The following is a 22769-nucleotide window of genomic DNA, read 5'->3' as shown; positions in this document are numbered from 1 at the left end:
GTTCAAAGTCAAGGTCACAGGGATAAAAATTTTCATGCGCATGGAAAGGTGTTGTCCAGATACACATGCATACCAAATATAAAAGCAATATCTGAAGGGACACAGTAGTTATGAGCCTTTTTCTAAATCGCGGTGGCAGATTTCGAAACCTGAAAACTGACCCCAAGTTCAAGGTCATATGGGTAAAAAAATTGTGTGCGCATGGATAGGTGTTGTCTAGATATACATACATACCAAATATGAAAGCAATATCTGAAGGGACACAGTAGTTATGAGCCTTTTTCGAATCGCGGTCACAGATTTAGAAACCTTAAAACTGACCCAAAGTTGAAGGTCAAGGGTAAAAAATTGTATGCGAATGGATAGGTGGTGTCTAGATACACATGCATACCAAATATGAAAGCAATATCTGAAGGGACACAGTAGTTATGAGCCTTTTTCGAATCGGGGTCGCAGGAAAATCACTGACCCAGCCCCACCCTGACCCCAATAACTTTTGGCCAAGGGGTCAGATCAAAATTCCGTCGCTGTCACCATCGTATATATGCTTATAGCTACCATGTGTGTAAGTTTCAAGGTTCTAGTGCTAATAGTGTAGGAGATAATAGTGTCCAGGACGGACAGATAGACAGACGGCGGAGCTAAACACAATATCCCCACGCTTTTAAAAAAACATGGGGATAAAAAAAAAGGGTAAAGATGAGTACTAAAATTTTGTGTGTACATGGTTTACCTGCATAAATAGTTTGAAATTGCATATATATTTAAATTTTAGAACAACAAAGTAAATGTTGAAAATGGTTCATGATAGTTCTTTGTATATTGTTAAATCACTAATTTTAGGGCAATTATAATTTTTTGTTTAAAAAGGCAATCTTACTCAACATGCGGATTTAAGGTGATACATGTATTGATACTGATTTTAAGTTGATGCCATGTTTTATACAGATAACTTGAATGTACCGATAGTTTTCAATTCATTGCTTTGTAACTGAAATAATGAATTTTTTACCACCTTCCTGTTACTTTTAATTTAGTGTTTTGTGGAAAATGAGATTTTCATGTTAAAAAGTATGCATTAATCAAGATAGATTAAATCAAAGACAACTGTTGATACCTGCACATGGATATTTCATTCCTTATGTGTGTAATTTCCTATCCTTGACATGCATAAGTAATCATGTAAGAAACAATTTGTTTGCAGCTGGTTGTTACTGCATGTGTAATTTCTATTCAAAATGATGGTTTTAATAACATGTGATTCAATGAGAAATGCATTTCTCAACTGAAACATTTCTTAATTTATATATAAATCATATTTACTATATCATGTGCTCATGCATACATGTTGCTTATTGTTGATGTCTTAATAAATCAAGAGTATATTATCAATATGTGTTGTTGCTCGAAAATATGTTTTTGTAGCAGGAAGTGCTTTGGGCTCGATTAATCTGAGAACTCAACAAAATATTAATAAAATCCTTCTGTGCCTTTTAGTTCTGAAAACAGAAGTAGCCAGTTGGTATTACACATCTCCTAAACAAGTACAGCACAATGAAACTTAAGGTCCTAAAATCATAAATTTTATAAAATCTTCATATCCACACAAAAAAATTGATGATTGTGGTGCTCAGATTGCAAAACCACCTGTTTGGCAAAAATAATGCAGATGGTTAGATTATGATAAGTGCAAGAAAAAAAGAATAACTCTGGAGATAATAATTGATATGATAATCATTGCTTGACAGAATCACAATTGACCAAGATATTTATTTATGTAGTGATGTATTTTTCAATGAGTGCCTTAAGATTCCAAAAACATATTGACTTAAAATAAATAATCGCGATGGCGGAAATGACTTATCATTTCATGTTCATGAACCGGTTTTAAAATACTTTGTAGACTTATCTGCTAGGCGATGAGGACTTTTAGACCACCTGATAAACTTCAACTATATTTGCCCTAGTTCAGTAATCGACTAAAGATATGCTAACATAATACTGATGACTGATGAGTCTGTTGTGTCTTATATTCTCAATGCTATTAAAATATTAAGTCCATTTCAAAGTTTAGACTAATAATAAGCAAATTCGTTAAATTAATATCCCCCGTCAAATAAATTTTGATTATTGATGGGTGCAGAACTAACAGAAAAGTTTATTTGAAGGGTTGTACCCTTATCCCACTTATTTAAAAGTTACAGCATAAAAAAAAACAACAATTGGCAATAACTCTTATTTAAGACAGTGTAGGGTTATAGATTTTGTGCATGACACCTCTCCTTATGATATCTTAACATCCAGTTAATTTCATCTTAAAATTGTGTATAGTATCTGTGATATAGTCCTGAAAAGTAACGTCAGACTGTTCATGTCACTTATTCTCATTGACAATTATACACCCATGAAATTTCATGTTGAAATCTTGTATTAATAGTTTCTGGGATATAGCCCTGAAAAGTTACATCATACAAAAACAACAAAGGGCAATAACTCTTATTTAAGAAAGTGAAGGGTTATGGTTCTTATGCATGGTTCTATAAATGAGATATAGCCCTGAAAAGGTACATCATAAAAAAAACAATAACAAGAAAGGGTAATAACCGTTATGTAAGAAAGTATACGGTTATGGTTCTTGTGCATTGATAATTATACACCCATGAAGTTTCATGTTAAAATCTTGTATAGTATCTGAGATATAGCACTAGTTACATCATACAAAAACAACAAAGTGCAATAACTCTTATTTCAGAAAGCGACGGGTTATGGTTCTTGTGCATGGCACCTCTCTTCAGCTATATTTATACACCCATAAAGTTTCATGTTGAAAACTTATATTGAGTTTCTGAGATAAAGCCCTGAAAAGTTTGTGAGTGACTGCACTGACAGACACACCGACGGTACGTTTAAGTATATTTAGCGTACCGGGGGTACATTAAAGTATACTTAAGAGTACACGGGGTACTTTAAAGCATTACCCGAGCCAAACCGACAATTACCAATCAAGCTTATTGACAAATAAATAAATGATGATAGTGGTAATTATGATTGTGTGAAATATAATACAATAGTTTTCCTGAATTGAGTGTACATGTGAATTAGCTAAAATAATGATTAAAACACTGATTGGGATTATACATTTCTGGAATATATATACATAATCTGAAAATATTTTCTTAAATCAATGTTATATCTTTGTATTAAAACACTGAAACACTCATGACTGTAAATTAGGCATTACCATATTTCTTTACAACGTAATGCATGTACATCATCGATATATATAACATTTAAAACGAAAATCGTTTTAAAATTCAAATGTTTGCATGGTGTTAGAACTACTGTTTTGATATCTTTGTTGTGAACAACGTGTTTAGGTTCAACATCCGAAAAAAAGATGTCCGAAAATAACTGCAAGCTGTTAAAACGCGAAATTAAGTTGAATTGAAACAACATTGCGTTAAATATTATTTTTCATCAATCTGACATTTTTCACGGCGACTGATCGGAGAAATCTCACGGGGTACTATGAAAATCGTCAGATTTCCGATTTATGTGACAGATCTCACGATCAAACAATATTCACGCTACACCGGTCTATTTCGTTTTCGTAGAGATAGCTTATGTCGTCCGTTTGAAAGCTTAAATTTGATTGGCTGACGGGTTCAATGGCTTATTCTAAAAATAAATGCTTCTCGAGCAGCATATTGCTGCTCGAGCAGGGATTTTGCTGCTCGAGCAGCATTTAAATGCTGCTCGACCAGTAAATTGCTGCTCGAGCAGCAATATGCTGCTCGAGCAGCATTTTTTTTTGCTCGAGCAGAAGTTAAAGTTTCGACCCCTTTGGTGCGCCATATCTGGGGATCTTACACTTAATGGGGTGGCAGACGTTTCTCCCCCAAGACGTTTCCTCCCCAGACGTTTCCTCCCCAGACGTTTCACCCCCAAAATGGGGGTGAAACGTCTGCATAATATGTAAATGTATATTAGCAACAGTTATTTGTAATAAAGTGAAAATAAAGTATTAGTATTTTAATTGAGTGCATTTTATGTGTAAAAAAATGATGTTAGTTGAGTCCTGACTAATTGAAATATTAATTAATGATTTTATATGGTTGTTTAGGGAAGCCTCTAACAAATTTAACAATTAAATAGATCTAATTATACTTGATTTTATAAGTGCCTTAAATTGTTCTTGCATTAATTAAGCTCATTGAAAAATTGAGTAAAATCAAAGCTTTGATGTTCTTTGATGGTCATTTTAAATGGAAAAGTATGTTACAAATTAAAATAATTATAACTATTGTATTAATCAATTGGGTAAAAGCACACCTTTGATGTTCTTTGATGGTCATTGATGGTCATTGTAAGTGGAATGGTATGCTACAAATTAAACAATTATAACTATTGTATAAATCAATTGAGTAAACAAACACCTTTTTTTGATGATCATTTTAAGTGGAATGGTATGTTACAAAGTAAAGAATTACTATTATTGAATTAATGAATTCATGTTGCTACAAACAAATCTATAATTTAAGTTTAATAAGATATTTTCCATTACTTGTTCATTAACAGTGATTGAATTTTTTTCATTTAAAGTGCATTTTTGCACGGCATGGACACAGTTTCATTTTATGAGGATTTTTTTTTTAATTAATAAAAAATCCAGTTTTGAAGTAAAATCAATTTAAATAATGCTATTATTATCAGAAAATTTGAATACGGAAAAATGTTTATTATTTTAATAAAACATCTTTGTGCTTCTCGTGAAAATTTAACAAAATGTCACTTACGCTACTTTTTACATTCAGAAAATGACATGCGTTTGTTATGTCAATTTCGAAAATTGGATAAAAACATTATTTTTACCAAAAAGGTTGACTTAATATTTTATCAGTTGATGTATGTCACCTTAAAAAACACAAAATTGGAAAAAAGTAAAAATGTATAAAAATGTCAGTTACATGACTTATTACATTCAGTAGGCGATATGTTTTAATTATAATTTGTAAAACTAGATAAATACAACATATAAAACTGCATATTATGCACTTTTGATATAACACAATTTATTCCCAAATTGATGTCTTATTCCCAATTCACATAATGCAGTGTTATAATGAAAATAAGCCATAAGTTATGATTTTTAAGAATGAATAATAACTATAACATATTTTTATTTTTATTTTGAGTAAATAAAGTTGTTATATGACATTAAAATTATAATTTATTACAGCCAGTATTGAATTGTAGTTCTCAAAAATAATTTTGATAAAGAACTATCAGTGTGTCATAGATCTTTATTAATACCATTTACCTTCCAATTTAAAAATTAATTTAATTTGAAGCCAAAAAAATGTGACAGCATTTTCATCATTTGGCTAATATTAAATAACAACCACACCTACCATTATACAAGATATTAGGCACTTAGGGTGCAACAAACAAGCATTGATTAGATTAGCAAGTGTAGTACAACAGAATTTTTAACAGCTAGATTCCCGTCTGTAGATCTGCCGTGGAATCATATGGAATTCTATGGAAATCGTTAGATGGAATTCCGTGGAGTATTGGCACTTACTTTCCATCCGATTCCATGCAATCAATGGAAAAGTGGAAAAAAAACAGAAGGGGGACTTGATATGGGATGGAATTCCATAAAATGCCGTGGAATTCCATAGAATTCCGTGGCATTCCATATAATGCCGTGGCATTCCATAGAATGCCGTGGAATTCCATAGAATGCCGTGGAATCCCATAGAATGCCGTGGAATTCCATAGAATGCCGTGGAATTCCATAAAATGCCGTGGAATTCCATAGAACGCCGTGGAATTCCATAGAACGCCGTGGAATTCCATGGAATGCCGTGGAATTCCATGGAATGCCGTGGAATTCCATAGAATGCCGTGGAATTCCGTGAAAAGCTATGGAATTTAATAACAAGCTGGAATAAAATAGAAAAAAAAACAGATTATAGATCAAAGGCATTTTATTGATTTTGAAAAACAAATGTGAATGTAACGAAAGGTTTCATCATAGAAGTTAAACAAGAACAAGATCTGGCATCAATCATTAACCACACACATGCAGTCACAGTACATATTCAAAAATGAGTGGTTTTACATTTTTCATAAAGTACCAACTCTCTTAACCACAGGCATGCATGCACACATTCAAAAACACATCCATAAACATGCACGCATATACAGGTGAGAAAAGAAAAACTTATAAAAGGCACAATATAAAACATAGAAGTAGAATTTTACATTTCTCTTATGACAAGTATACTTCCTTTCTCACATATGTTCATAAACACACACAATTACATGCACACACACATCACGCACAATTGTTCTAGAGTTTTTTCTCATTAATTTTAACGTTCAACAACTGTTCCTTATTAATTCTAGAACACTTTCAGTATGATAACAGTTCAGTTCTAGTTGATGTGTTCCAGTACAATCCTAGAAAAGTTCCGAAGGTTAACTTCAAATATTTAAGTCTGAAACCAACTTTCTAGAAAACAAATTCCCATGCAGACAGCCAGTATTCAAGTACTGAGCATAGTTAATAATAATACATAACAAATTAACAACTGTTGTAAATTTGTTATTTATTATACTATGCTCAGTACTGTTGAACACGGACTTAATTCAATTATCCAAGTTTCAAATTCCTAAATTAAAGAAAAACAACAAATAAATTAAGGCAAAAAACAAACACAAAATACAATTCACAAAATAAATAACTGGTCTTTTTTATACAAGAAGTAACCAAAATAAAACATGTCACCAGCCACAGACTGCCAGGCTTAACACAGAGGCTAGTTTTTAAAAATGTTTGTCCAAGTCTTCCACTGCCATTTTCCTTTTCTTCTGAGAATATTGAACACCAGTCACTGCCTCCGGGTCCTTTTTGGTATGAGGTACATTGTATACTGCTCACATGTACTCTACAGAATAAAAAATCATAAAAATGTCTAAAGCAAAGTGTTATTTACATTCAAACTATAACAAGAGATTGCAAAGCAATATGGTCCCCTACATGTGCCCTTCTCGAAAAAGTGCACTAAATGCGCATTTAATGCGCATTAAATGCACATTAAATGCGCATGTTATTGGCACCGTATTTTTTGCTTAACAAGTGCATTTTAATCTGTTAAAAAAAAAACACTTTTTACTAGTGTGTTTATACATTTAAGTGTTTTTTTTTTCAAAGAAATAATACACTTAAGTGCGTTTATTATGATAATAAGTGCGCTTAAGTTTATTTTTAAGTGCATTTATACACTTGAGTGTATTTTAAGACATACAAATAATACACTTCATGGTCAAAGTAAATTTTTTAAAGCGCATTAATACACTTTAGTGCATTTCCAGTCATTCAAATAATACACATTACAGAATTAAAAGCAAATTATTTAAGCGCATTAATACACATGAGTGCATTTCCAGTCATACAAATAATACACTTCATTGAGTATTCAAAGTGAATTTTTGTAAGCGCATTAATACACTTGAGTGCATTTCCACTGATACAAATAATACACCTTACAAAATTGAAAGTGAATTTTTTTAAGCGCATTAATACACTTGAGTGCATTCCCGGTCATACAAATAATACACCTTACAATATTAAAAGTGAATTTTTAAGCGCATTAATACACTTGAGTGCATTTTCAGTCATACAAATGATACACTTTTTGAAGTTTTGGAAGTGAATTTTTTAAGGGCATTATACGCTCAAGTGTACTTTTCATCACTTCAAATTAATATGCTTAAAAATTAACCAAATTTAAAAAAAATCCCAGCATTTTGAAGTCAGCATTCATTCTTTAAATGAAAGGTTAGTGTAAACACATACATAAAAAACAAAAAGTACAATTCAATAGATAAATACACACTTTTATTAGAAGGTTAAACCTTAAAAAACAAAAACAAATGTTACATATCTACATAAAAGAGAGGATTCAAACGGGCTATTGCCTATCTGGAATTAACAATTGAAAATATCAAGCTCATACCAGTGATTTTTCTCCCCTCTGATTATCAGTAACTGATTAACAGCCAAATACAGGTGGTTTCCACTTCAAAAATATTAAAGATTTCCCCTCCTTAAGCTGAAATGTTTTCCCTGTCATTTACTAGATTTTTATATATTACATTAATTCCAAATCCCTTTTTAATATGGATAAAAGCAGCACATTCAATTCAATCATATTCTGGATCCTAATATATGATAAATGAACAGTATTCATGAAATTTATATAAATCTATACCTTATTTTTAAGATCTTCCTTTTTTTGTTCATTATTGCGCTAAAACATGCCCTTCTGAGAGCCAGTACGTACAGGTTGTTTTGAATTTCCAAAGAAAATCACTGCATACATTCTGACAATATTTAGCAGCTTAGCCCCTGTCACTATATTTGTTGTTATACACTGTTCCTTACAAAGAATGCATTCATAAACAACCCTTTATAGAGCACTTCACCAGCTGATCAGGTCTGAATACTACTGTCATGGTCTGCGAGGCGCTTCTCGTGCATGATCTCATTTGACATCAGGTCCTGAAAGATATTTTATAATGTAAGTGTTAAATATTGCTGTTATGGTAATCTTATTCAACAGTTGCTATACATATCATAAATTTAAATCAAAACAAGTTTGTTGGCTTGTTGTTTTTGTTTGTTTATTTTTGCAATTTTAATCTCGTGATCACATGTGACTTAACGCTTTTCATAAATAATTTAAAGAAATTACGTTTGATAGAAAATACTGTTAATAAATGTACTAATATATGTGGTCTCCTTTGGCTGTGTGGACTGGTCGGAAGTGTGACGTCTTTGAATTGCAATAACCTTTATTATATAGTTTTACCTCTCAACAAATCCATCTTTTCTTGGTCAAGGACAAGCTACAGGGCACGGTTTCCCACTCCTGTTCCCCTAAAGTTGGCCTGGTATACATGTCCATACATCAGGTAGTCCCCTTTTTGCTCCCGTTTTTGGCAGACAATGATGCACATTCTGTCCAATGGATCTTCCGATCAATGTAAATTTCACCTTGGGGTTTAACCTTCAAATATAAAATATTAAAGTTCTGATTAAATATGGGGGAAAGAAATCTGTTCATTAATGACAAGAAATAGGTATAAATAAATTTTAAGATGACAATAACCATAAAATACAGCCATAATAATTCAAATGGTGTTTTTTTCCTTAAAATTGCATTACATTTACTCATCCAGTTACATTTCCCAGTGACAATACATAAATATGATAATGATCATAATTAATTTAATTAAAAAGAGATGCAGAAATGAAAATACATACCTGTTACAGCTGTTCTTCAGCACTCCAAAAAAACAAAAACGGCAGTTGTTGATCACTTTAACCACCCACTTTGAATCTTCTTTGCAACAAACTTATTGTTGATTTACACATTGTAGTAAATACACATTGTTTTCATCACACAATAGTTCATGTGCTGAAAGAATTTCAAGACATTTGACACTAGAATTAATTTTGCTGAATTATACCTAAAAATTTAGCTCAATTTAAGTTGCTGAAACCAAATTGTTTACAAAAATAACTACCTGTGCTCCAAATAGCTTGCTGTGCTCCAACCAATCAAAAGTGGTTTGTTTTCAAATAGATGGTCCCAGAACCAATCAAAATTCTATAAACACCCCTTTGTTTTGGCTAGATGGAGCACTGATAGGGATTTGTGTTTATGATGCTAATTGATCTCTTATCTGATCCTGATCTTATCTGATATTTATTGAATAATACACAGCACACTTAGCATATTACATGTATATTTAATTGTGAATATTTCAATATAACATACTGAATGGTGTTAGGAAATAAATATAATATTATAAATATTATTTAAATTGTCTTTTAAAATGTATGTTAATAGTCAATGTGGTAGACATTAATTGAATTGGGGTTAAATATCAGTGTAAGAAAGTTCAAATACTGGTTTTTTATGTTGTGAAGATATAATTGATTCTGGCAAGCCCACATAATTTTTTTGACACTTTCAATATTTTTAATTATTTACCCACAGCCTGATTTAGTTGTACTTTTCCCTTTAAAAGCTGCTCTACTGATTCACATATTTTATGAGCAGACAAATTGTAATAATAAGACCATAAACATTTTGTGAAGATAAAAAAGAATTCAGTACAATCCTCCTATTAAACACTATATCTCTGTCCTTTAACTTTAGTTATTTGCTATAGTGTTGCTCTTTTTTATGAAGATGCACTAAAACTACACTTGTACAGAAAGAATATTTTTTTTGCAAATCAGAAGATACACTAATATGCACAAAAAATGCACTTCATTGAAAAAATGCACTTATTGCATAAAAAGATGCACTTTGTCTACAGAAGATACACTTAAAGTACAGTAAAATACACTTAAAGATAATGAAAATACAGAAAAAATGCACTTTAGTGCACTTAATTATGAAAAAAATGCAGAAAAAATACACTTTTCGGTAAAAATGCAGAAAAAATACACTTTTTAAAGCGTATTTTGTTAAAAAGTGTATTTTATTTTGAGAAGGGCATGTTAAACTTCACTATTTTAAGTTTGTTAAATATATTTGTTGCCATAGCAACCAGAATTCTTGCATTATAAACAACATGAAATGACGTGCAAAATGTCCTTATTGTCATCTGTTCATGTTTCAAGTTTCATGAAAAAATACTTAGAACTTTTAAGGTTATCCCAGGATCCAGAAAAATGTAACTGACTTAGACCAATATATTAACATTAAATAACTTATCTAGCCCAGGGCATGACAATATTTACCATGAATTTGTGACCTGTAAGTCCTCTAGGTAAATGCGCTTAAAGAGCCGCTTTGCTGTTGGATTATTTTCCTGCCAAACTCTGCAATATCTTCCATCAACTGGTCAATGGTAATTAAAGCACATAATGAAAATGTATAGGGAACGTAATTCATGAATTGTTTTAAATATTAAGTTGTTAAATGGTCTTTAGAAAGAGAACTAAAAACAAAGTGAATACATCGCAAAGCACTAAGCATAACTTAATTTGTTGGTATGATTAGTACAAATTTTTTATTGCTATAATTAGAATGATGTGTAATTCTATTGGTATGAAAATGCACACTCAGATACCTAAAAACCAATTCCATTGGTTTAATTTTTTATTTACAAGCAAAAACGTTGAATTGATATCCCCCGCCAACATGCTTCTGGACACATAGTATTATATTTGACACTCAAACAAGCATTTTTTAAAGATACAAAGGACCATAACCCCGTTTTTAACAGATGGTGTACAATTCCATTTGGCGTGCATCATCCTCTTATCCATATATATACTCGAACCAGGTTTCAATGAAATCCGCCAAAGCACTTCCCGGATATGGCCTTGGACACACAAAAAGCATTTTTTCAAGATACAAAGGGCCATAACTCTGTTATTAACTAATGGTGTACAATGCCATTTGGCATGCATCATCCTCTTATTCATATACATACTCATACCAAGTTTCAGTGAAATCTGCCAAAGCACTTCCAAGATATGGCTACGGACGGATGGAAAGACGGACAGACCGAAGGATGGAAGGACGGACAGACAACGCCAAAACAATATCCCTCCGCCTATGGCAGGGGATAATAATAAACATTAACACCATTAATGAGCATTGAGTGCTCAACATGCACAGTAAAAAACTTCCTTAGCCTGCAGTTCCATAACCTTGCATGATAAAATTCCGATATTACATTCAACGTTATTAATTTCTCCACATAGGTCTTATTACTTCCTTTTTCAACCTGCAAACACCACTAAGTCAAAATTTGGGTGACAGCTGCTTTTAAACTAATATTTGCCATACTAAAACCTCAAATATCACATAAAAAGGTCTACAATAATGTCATAAGAAGATTAAATTTAAAGGAATATTTAGAAATAATAAAAATCACAAACCTTCAGTTGTTGTGCTTTTCCTAGACAGACTGCTCAACACTGTATGCATCACTCTTTAGCAATATTTCATGTCACTTTCCAAATGATATAAATACATAAGTATTTTAAGAAAGTGTTTTTAATGGAAAAACTAATGAACTCTTCTGTTTGTTAAATGTCTTTAACTTTATTTTAACAAGTTAAACCAGTACATTGTCCACCATGTTTCATGTTTCAATCTAACAGGTAAACTTTCTGTATTTGAATTCAGCCAATTAGAAAAGGCTGTTATATCTTATAGATTTGCAGCAAACATACCCAACATCTGATGTACAACACATGCTTGGCTTATCAGATAGATTGTTATTTGACAACCTGGACTGGCTGAGTTTGATATTGAGAAAAAACAGTGTGTATACCACTTGGACAGGGTTAAGGAATTTAAACTTGTAGAAATTGCTTTGAAAGTAACAACTACTCCTACTTCTGCAGAACTACTACTTTAATTACTACAGCATCAACAACACCACCACCAACAACAACAGCAACAATAACAGCAGCAACAGCAGCAACAACAACAGCAGCAACAACAACAGCAGCAGCAACAACTGCTACTACTGCTACTTTTATTGCTACTACTATTGCTACAGAAACTGTTAATGCTACTACTTCTACTACTACTTCTACCACCACAACCTCTACTGATATAAAAACACTACTGCTACTACATCAATTACTACAACAACAACAACTACTGCTACTAATACAGCTACTACAACTACTACTACTACTGCTGCTGCTGCTGTCGCTACTATGAAGTCTATTTGGCTATTTGTAAGTGTAAGGTGTTCTATATGTGTTCTTATTCCCCATAAGAACTTTTGTAAAACTTACTGGTTCTTAAAGCGTTCTAGATGTGTTCTAGAACTACATTTGAAATCATTTTTAGAAATTTTTGACCATATTTTGTCCTTGAAATGTTCTAAAAAGGTTCTTGAAATTATTGGAACAGTTTCAGTCCTAAGCCATTTTCCACAAATGTTCTGGATTTATTCTAAAAAAACTGTTTTGGAACAATTCCAGAACATACGTTTTAGAACACAAATATGGAACAGTTCCAGAACTGTTCCAATTTCTAGAACAAATTTATAATTATCTTTATTGCATTTTCTTTTAAATACAAAATACATGATGCAAATAAATTCATACATGTATTAAACTACAAATACATTTCAGACAACCAGCGAAAATTTTCTAAGTTATTTTCCATTGATTTCCATCCAATGAAATGTATAAGTTATTTTCCATAACGATTTCCGTTGAAAAAAATGGCTAAGTCCAACTTTCCATGGTGTTTTCCATACATTCCGTGGAAATGCATGGAATTTTAGTCGAGATTCCGTGGAATTCCATAACAGCTTCAGATGGAAAATTGGCAAGTGGATGGAATTCCATCAAATTCCATGGATTTCCATCGATTTCCGTAGAATTCCATAATATTTTCTATGGAATTCCATAGAAAAATGCTAATGACTATGGCAGATCTACAGACGGGATATGGGTGCAATATACAGGCCCTTTAATCAGCATTGATGAGATTAGGTGACAGGGGGATAAGATGAGATTAGCACATTATTATGCAAAAAAAAACGTTTTTAAATAGTTTATCACTGTATTAAATATTATTAATGAATAGATTTGATTTGACTTAATTGATAGTTTTATATATGGAACAGAACAGAACAGATAGTTTATTCATATAACTTGAACATAATTTACAGTTCATCGTTACATATACAAAAGTGACAATATAATAAGCAATAAGCACATGCATAGTAATGCGAAAGTGACCAAACTAGTACATTAAAAGGTGTTATATATAATATACAATTAGTTTGTTTAACAGTATACAATTTATGAAATATTTTATTATTCGTACATAGCGATTTATATATAATGGGTATCGCCCTAGTTCCCCGTATACAGCTGAATTAGCGGTACTCATTTTGACACCCAGTATTCGTTTCAAAAATCTTCTGTGAACTCTTCGCAATTAAAGAAATCCGACAACGTCCCAGCATATGTCTTACACATAATTTCACTTCATCATACATAGACAGAATAATTTTTAACAATCTACCGTTTATTTCGCTCTTAATAAGCTTGTACCATAGTCCGTTTCAATATATTGAATCATAACATTTCATAAGGTCGATATAGCAACAGTATAGTTTCTTTTTAGAACTAAATGTTTATCTATAAAAGCCTTTAGTAGGAAAATAGCATCCACAGTGCTATAATTGGTTTTGAATCCAAACTATGGTAGTCATAGACGCATCTGTTGTATTTCACAGTGACATCCAATCATTTTATTATATACATACATATAAATGCATGAAAAAAATATAATTGTTGACAATTATATAGTTTATTTATTTATCATATTTAACTGCCTGTACGAAAAAGTTTGGGCAGACTGCAAGCAGATTTTGTGCAGAATAAAGTAAACAAAATCTGTATAGAATCTATGCAGAAAATATTTGGTTTCCATTAAAAATGAGTTGAACCAGATTTCTATTTATAGATTTTTTCAATATAAACAAAGAACGAATTCTGTACAGATTTTACGAATTATTTAAATTAAGCAGAATTTTTTTCGGGGCAGAAAAAAATCTGGGCAGAATTAAATGCCGGGAGAACCAAAATATGAGAATGAAATTCTGTGCAAAATAAAATCTGTACACACCAAATTCTGTACAGAATAATGTAGCAAAATGTGAAGTAAAATATATACACTGTAAATATTAAACATTTTTATTTAATGATATAATGACATGTTATATATATAAATATATAAGAAAAGGAACATATACTGACAGTCAATAAAATAAAATAATTTACTCTATGACATCCCTTTAAGAAATAAATCCCTAATTACAACACACATTATTGTATCATTGTTATATGATATAAAAAACACAGTAAATAAAGTAAGTTTATGTTTCAAGAAATTACAGTTATTATATTGAGATGAAAATCCCTTTTAGAGCTCTTCTTTTGCCTTAACTTGAACCTGAGGTACCATCACTCTGTGACTGCACTACCGAGGTCATTGTCAGGGGAAAGTTGCTACACAATCTTTTTTGACAGTAGCTGAAAGCAAAAATTACAATTAACTTTTTTTAAATCATTTTGTTTAGTCAATCTGAATGAAATGATCATATGAGATCTACTTAAATTACAACTTAAATAACGCAACGTGGTTCACCACTTGCTTCTCTTTATATTTTGCTTTTTACAGAATAAAATTAATTTGACATTTTTTTATATGAAGTTGTTTTATCATAGAGGGTTTTATAAAAAGAGAATTTGCAATGTTGAATTAGTTACAAACCACAATATATATAGGTTTTGCTTCACACCTTTTAAGCACCATTACTCTGTGACTGCACTACTGAGGTCGTTGTCAGGCCACCCGTAAGTTGCTACACAATCTTTTTTGAAAATCGCTGAAAGCAAATTAAAATACAATTTACTATTTTAAAATTATTTTGTTTAGCCAATCTGAATGAAGTGATCATATGGGATCTACTTTAATTACAATTTTAATAATGCAAGTGATAACAATCATAGCTTTCGTAAATATGTAATTGAAAAAAAGGCTTTAAATTTCATGGCAGAGTAGTTATTCATAAATAAATCTAAGTATTGGTTACATTGCAATTTCATTTGGTCACTGATTAGGCAATTGATTGTTATAACTATGTTGGTTTTGTAAGATAGAGATACCTTTGACTGACTTAGTCTTTTATGTAAACTTACTGCAAAGATAATTGGTTTCATCATTTATTTTAAATAAATCACCCGCCAAAACAGATCTTTGTAACTGTTAAATGATATCATTAAATTAAACATAACATTACAAGAAAACAATGCAAAGAAAATCAATACAAACCTGTTTAATAGTTCAAAGCATTTCCAAAGGGCCACTTCATAACTCACTGAATTCCTCTTTTAGAGACTTGTAAACACACAAAATGTTGATTTCCTCATTCTAATCAATTGTTGAAAAATGTTCATCAAAGTATTTCAGGATATTGTTAAAACTTCAACTTTAAAAAGTCCCAACATTGCTTTGAAACTACATTTCAAGCCAGTAACACTAACAGTTCCTGCATCGATCTATGTTTACACATTCAAAATTTGGCTCACAATCTGTAAACAACCAATCAGAAGAGATTATACACATTCCAGCAAGCCAGAAAAAGATAGCGGCAGTTTCAAATTACAAGTACCAAGCAGGCAGGATTTGTTTGTTAGGGATTTATGATTATTTTCAAGTGAACTGTTTCAGAGGTGTATACAAGCACTGACATTACAATGGTTATTTTCATAAATAGAGTCAGAGGAAGGCAAACTAAGAATTTAATCCTAGTGGAAATACATATATACTGCCAATCTAAAGCAAAGCAGTTAGCATAAGTCAGGGGGGGGGGATTGAAAAACAATTTTCAATTTGCATTCAGCCCTAAATCAAGTTTACTGTAAGACCCTTATTTCACAAAGATATTTTATGACCATAGTAGATCTACATGTACTCTTAGTGTTTAAAGGTAAATTATCATTACATACTCACATATTTTCATATTATGGAATGTAATACATACATGTATGGCAATTATTGTAGGAATTGAACTAAACATAATTGTTTTTTTTTATATATGGCAAACGTTTCCCATAATAAACATTTAAAAACTGGTATCAGAAGTATATAATTTTTAATTATCTAAGTCCCATTTTGAAATTTTGTTTGATAAGTTTTCTAAGTCCAATATTCTGCCTCATTTTTGACCAAGTATCAAAATTCTGTCTTGCTAAAATGCAGAGTGCTAAAAATCTGTCTTATAAAAATGAAAAGTATAAAAATTCTGTTTGGTATAGAAATATGTACAGAGTTAATTCTGCTTCATTGTAATTCTGCTTAAAAAATCTGTACAGTTTTCCACGCAGATTCTGGGTCTGTGTCCTCTTTGTACAGAATAAATGAATTCTGTCTTGATTCTGGGCAGACTTTGTACAGACTCTGTACAAAATTTGCATAGAATTTTCGTACAGGTGTTACAAGGAAAACAGTTTTGAAATTTATATAAATGTGATTTAACCATTTAATCAATTCACCAATTTACCCTATTTAATTGGATTAATTGGATTAAAAACAACAAACAACTACAGTTCCTCAACACTTATGATTTACATGCATTCCATTCACAGTTAAACCAAACAAATAATCAAACAAGCTGCTTCATAAATAAAGTTAATTGAAAACTTCATAAACAAAATAATTATTTTGATAATAAATCAAGAATAAACTTCAACCAAACAATCATACATTTATTGGGGGGGGGGGAACGTCTGCACTTAAACCAAAGTGGGGGAGAAACGTCTGGGGAGGAAACGTCTTGGGGGAGAAACGTCTTGGGGGTGAAACGTCTTGGGGGTGAAACGTCCGGAAACCCACTTAATGTACCATATATACAATATATAGAGATAAATAATATATGGTTTAATATTAATTTGTGTTATTAATTAAATGTATTTGTTGTGATATTATTTATGAAGTTAGGCTTCTGGAGTTTCACTTCTTTATATATTGCCATAGATTATATTTGTTTGTCAGATTGTCTAAGTGTCAGTGAGTTTCTTAGTGTAGATTATTAGCCCCAGTAGTAATAAATGAGTCATTGTTCTTACCTGAAATTGAAGTAAATGATTAAAATCCATTTCATTTCTATCCCAAATTTCAATTCTGATTTCAATATTTTTTTTATCATCTACATTTAATTTAGATTCAAATTTTTGGTTCTTCACAATGGAAACAAAATTAGTTTATGACTACTTATGTGAACAAATTTTCAATTAATTGTTTTTTTTTATTTTCAACATTTTTAGATTCAAATTTTTGGTTCTTTACAATAACAAAACAGATATAAAATATAATGCAACAATATTTTATTTAGTAAGAACTGAGATACTTAGTTACTCAGTTTTATATCTGATACATTTTTTTTTAAATATTTACGCGAACAAATTAATTTTATCAAGTTTTATTAAACTTTTTTCCAAATAACAAAAACTTTTCAGATAGAAAGAAATAATTGATTCAGTACAATGAATTGCAATGTTTTAGTGGGATCAATATTTGATTAACTCAAATTTGACTCAATCAACACTTGAACCAAATTAATCAAAGTTGTTTGCACAGGTAATTATTGCCCATTCATACTGATGAATGAATGGACAATAACACCTACTGGTATATAATATATAAACACAGTATTATGTGAACTTGGAATAAGACATCAATTTGGGAATAAACAGTGCATAATATGCAGTTTTACATGTTCTATTTATTTAGTTTGACAAACTATAATTAAAATAGATACTTGCATATATAATATCATTTAAACTGACTTTACTATAACACAAAGTGGATATTTTATTGTTTTTTTTTATATGTTAAATCCTCATAACATAAAAATACAGTAAAAATGATAAAAAATACAATCACTGCTAATGAAAAAGCAGGGATGTATATTAGATTTATTCTAATATACATCCCTGGAAAAAGTCAGAAAATTGCTTATTAAGCTTATAGATAAAATATTACAAAAATAAATTCAGATCATGAAATGAACAGTTTTGATTGTGAAAATCACCAAAATGATGTCCATTCCCAGTTTGATGTCTAAATCCAAATTCACATAATACAGCGTTTATAGGTAGTTCGTAAAGTTTCAAAGTGGTACATAAAAGGCCTGGTTCATAAATGGACTGGTACATAAGGTGTCACATTGGTTTTTTTAAATGGATAAATTATTGAGTCATTTAACTCGCTAAATATAGGAATGTGAAACTCTTCTATTCTATGAACGGAGTAATGCATTACATGTGTGTTTTCATGATTTATGCGGTATTGTTAATTCTCAGAATATTCTATTTTACATGAATCAATACTTTAGCAATGACTTTTACGCTGTATTATAATAGATAAACATGTATTAATAAAACAACTAAACAACTTATATAGGTTGGGATATTATCAAAGTTATTGAAATTGCTTCAGGATTTTTAGGTGTTTAGGATCAATATTATATAAATTATGAGACAAGTAAATATTACTTCATAGGGTTATAAGTCCATTTTTGCATGAATAAAATGATCAGAAACATAACTTATTTAAGTATATTATAAGGTTGTGGGCACTACAAAAATACTTATTTAATGGATGAAATGTATATAAAGTTCTGCTTGCACACGTCTGATCATGGTTGTGTCATGGCAGGAACAGCTTTCAAGTGAGTGGGGTCTGAAGGAATGGATTCGCATCCAAATAGGACACAGTGTTAAGATTTTGACTTCAATTTGTATATTTTTGTCAGTAATTTCATCCATATGCAGTTGTTCATTTATTAAATTAGCTAACAAAGCACATTGTGTTAAAAAATTGTTATATTAAGAAAAATAATTCAATTCACCCAAAATTGAGAAAATATCTGATATTTGAAAATCAAATTATCAATTGTGAAAATTAGGTATTTTTTGGGTTAATTGTTGTAAAATTAATGAGATCATTGTAAACCAATCTGTTAAATGGTTATTGTCCCCTACCAGTTTCAACGGAGGGGACTTCTGGTTTGCGCTCTGTCCGTCCGTCGGTCTGTCTGTCACACTTTTCTGGATCCTGCGATAACATTAAAAGTTCTTCATAGTTTTTCATGAAACTTGAAACATGGACAGATGCCAATATGGAGATCATGCATGTCATTTAATTTTGTTTCTCAGCAAAAATTCTGGTTGCTACGTCAACAAATACAAAAAATAATAATCTTACAATGGTGGAGCCGGTAGGGGACCTCATTGCTTGGAAATCGTCTTGTTTCAACTTAGCAGTCTTTTTTTTCTACACAGAAAAAATATTCTTCTAAACTTCTAAAAATAAAACTATTAAATTTTTACTGATGTAAGGAAAAAAGATGTCTTTTACCATTAAGAACATGACTGAATAATGGCTATAAAATCAGCTGACAAAAAGCGCTGAATGTTATTAACATTTTGTTAATACTATATGCTTTACACATGAGTTCATGGATAATGATCTCAGTACTGTATGTTTTATTTAGCTTTACAATATTTAGAAGCTCATATAGCATGCATTTACAACTGTTTTTGGATTATTGACGCAAAGCGGCAATAATACACAGTAGCCAATCTTCAGCCTAATTTGCATATTACTGCAGACTTCGGAGCACTTCTGTCTACGCCGCAGAACTAACTCTCTGTTAACGCAACGCAATTTGATTGGGTGTTGTGAAAATGTTAGTACATGCGCATTGCTAGTATTCTCTATATAACGATAAAAGCCGTTACCGAGAAAAAGTATCCGAATGTACAATACTCATTCACACAGGCGATATTTTAGATTGTATGTTTCCCTTTAACTCTTTCATATTGAAGCTGGTCCGAGACTAGTAACACACTAAACATCGCAGTGGCGAAGACAGGGTTCAGAAACTTGAATGTTTTTCTAAATGAACTTAGTTTCCTTTTGAATCAGGGCCACGTTGTGAGATTTCATGTCAATAATCCACCAGTACTTTCAGTGCTTTGATTTTCTCTGGGGTTATTGCCATCTTTTATAATTGAGAACAGATGCCCAGAGGCTATACATGCCCAGCTGTAAACACAGTGGGGTGGTCCCAGTGCAGCAGATTGGAATGAGACTGGCATGCACAGTGGTCATCAGTGATATCTATTTAGCAAAAGTAATTCTAGTATGAAATAAAACAGGAAGCATAATTTAATTAAGGGAAGACTAATAAAGGATAGTTGTTTTCACCTAATATTTACCATTTTGTTTATTAAGTACATGCTGGTTTTAAACTGGCTATATTGTATAAGTAAACATTGGAATATGCCTTATTCAAATGGATGAATACCACATTGCGGATTCCCAGTTTGCTAAGTCAAAGAATAAAAAACTAATACTGTAGAAAGGGAGTCATTTGATAGTATTTGCACAGTGGATAGAAGTGTTAGGGCGTTGTACTTTTTTCAGAGGGCTTATGTGTTGTTTTTTTTTATTAAACATATCATATTATTTTCACATTAATAGTCAATAGTCTGTTCTCTAATGAATCTCAGGTGTTATTTACTACAATCATTTTGTTTTACTTTTTATTTACTCTTTGAAAGGTAATGATACTTAGAATGTCTGGTTTGTGCAATGTACTGTCACATTGTGGTTATTAGCTCACCTGAGCCCATAGTGCTCATAGGGAGCTTTTAGGATACCATGTTGTCCGTCATCCATGCATGCTTTAAACGTTTTACTTCAAATTACTTTTCATTCTGAACCGCTGGGCATAATTTAATGAAACTTCGCAAGAACGTTCCTAGGGTGACCCTTTTTCAAAGTTGTTCAAATTGTTTTTGTCTGTTGCATAAGTAGTTCACCAGAGCTTAAAATAGATTTTAAAAATGAAAACTGAAAACATCTTCTCTGAAACCACAAGGCCTAGAACTAGAAATTAGGGACCTGGGGCCAAAATTAGCCCTGCCCTGCGGACAAATGAATTTTTCCTATATGCATATAGTAAAAACTTCAAAAAATCTTTTTCTCTTAAATCATAAGACGCAGAGCATAGATATTTGGCATGAAACATTGTCTAGTGGGCCTCTACAAAGGTTTTTTCAAATTACGGACCTGCGGCCAAAATTAGCCCCGTCCTTGGGCCGAATGTGTTTTCCCTATATGCAAATAGTAAAAACTTCAAAAATATTCTTCCCTTAAACTACAGGGTATAGAGCTTAGATATTTGGCATGAAACATCGTCAAGTGTGCCTCTACAAAGATTTACTTATTTATGGTCAAAATTAGATCGCCCTGGAGCGGAATGTGTTCTCCCTCTATGTATAAAGTAAACACAGAGCAATAATATTTTGCATACAACATCGTCAAGTGGACTTATGCATAGATTCTGCCAATGTGTTTATACAAAAATGTATGACATAATGTATATAGTAAAAACTTCAAAAACATTCTTCTCCGAAACCACAAGGCATAGATAATTCATTTAATGATCCTGACTAGAAATGAGTCCCAACTTCAGGCATTTAAATATTGTGGCATCTTCATTTCAGGATGTCATACAAGTATGCGTTGCTTTTGTTTGACTGTGATGGTACTACGGCTGTTGTCCATAGACGTCAACTGCCAGAGAATGCAGCCATTGGCCAACAGTTTGAGCTGAAAGAAAGTGGGAATCACCTATGTGAAATCGTAAATCTGGCCGGTATGTACGAACAATAATTTGGCATCAACACGTTTTATGAAGGCAATATTGATATAATGTTTTCCTAGTGATGCACAGATTAGACCCAGGTCCTTATTTCAAAGGTCAAGGTTACACTTTGCTTATTAAGATCATAGTTTAAAGGGACTGTGAATGACTAAAAAAGAAAAGTTCTAAAATTATATTATTAATACCGTATTTGTTTACAATTATTAGTTTATATTGATTAAAATATCACAACTAGTATGTAACATTACCAAGTTGTTTTTTTATTTTTTATTTATTTTTGTATTTATTTATTTTTAGTGGGTATGCATACCCAGGTCAAATAAATAAATACAAAAATAAATGATTCATCGTCACGTGGTAATCCCAGGAATGCAAATTGCGCATGCATATTGAATTGTACATGTATATATTTTATATATAAAATGATCAATGTACTTGAGTTATTTATAGTG

At 31.4% G+C, this 22769-nt stretch overlaps 1 protein-coding gene and 2 long non-coding RNA genes across 3 annotated transcripts in view; 2 read left to right on the top strand and 1 right to left on the bottom strand.

Annotated features, from left to right (window-relative positions):
- The window catches only part of LOC127854917 (uncharacterized), a 52586-nt gene extending 30201 nt beyond the window's left edge, over positions 1 to 22385 (top strand). Inside the window, exon 3 of the long non-coding RNA XR_008037195.1 lies at positions 22157 to 22385. This is a non-coding gene — a long non-coding RNA (uncharacterized LOC127854917). The remainder of the gene's footprint in view (positions 1 to 22156) is intronic.
- Positions 1 to 22769, top strand: part of LOC127854914 (transmembrane channel-like protein 7) — a 112940-nt gene that overhangs the window by 34797 nt on the left and 55374 nt on the right. The window lies entirely within an intron of this gene.
- Positions 14835 to 16137, bottom strand: LOC127854918 (uncharacterized). Its single transcript, XR_008037196.1, has 3 exons — positions 15912 to 16137; positions 15379 to 15465; positions 14835 to 15109 (listed from the first exon to the last, which is right to left on the bottom strand). It is a non-coding gene; the product is annotated as an uncharacterized LOC127854918 (long non-coding RNA).

This window comes from Dreissena polymorpha, chromosome 13 (assembly GCF_020536995.1).
Source record: "Dreissena polymorpha isolate Duluth1 chromosome 13, UMN_Dpol_1.0, whole genome shotgun sequence".
Taxonomy (NCBI): Eukaryota; Metazoa; Mollusca; class Bivalvia; order Myida; family Dreissenidae; genus Dreissena; species Dreissena polymorpha.
The sequence above is the reverse complement of the archived record's forward strand: the minus strand, read 5'-3'. Positions and strand labels throughout refer to the sequence as shown.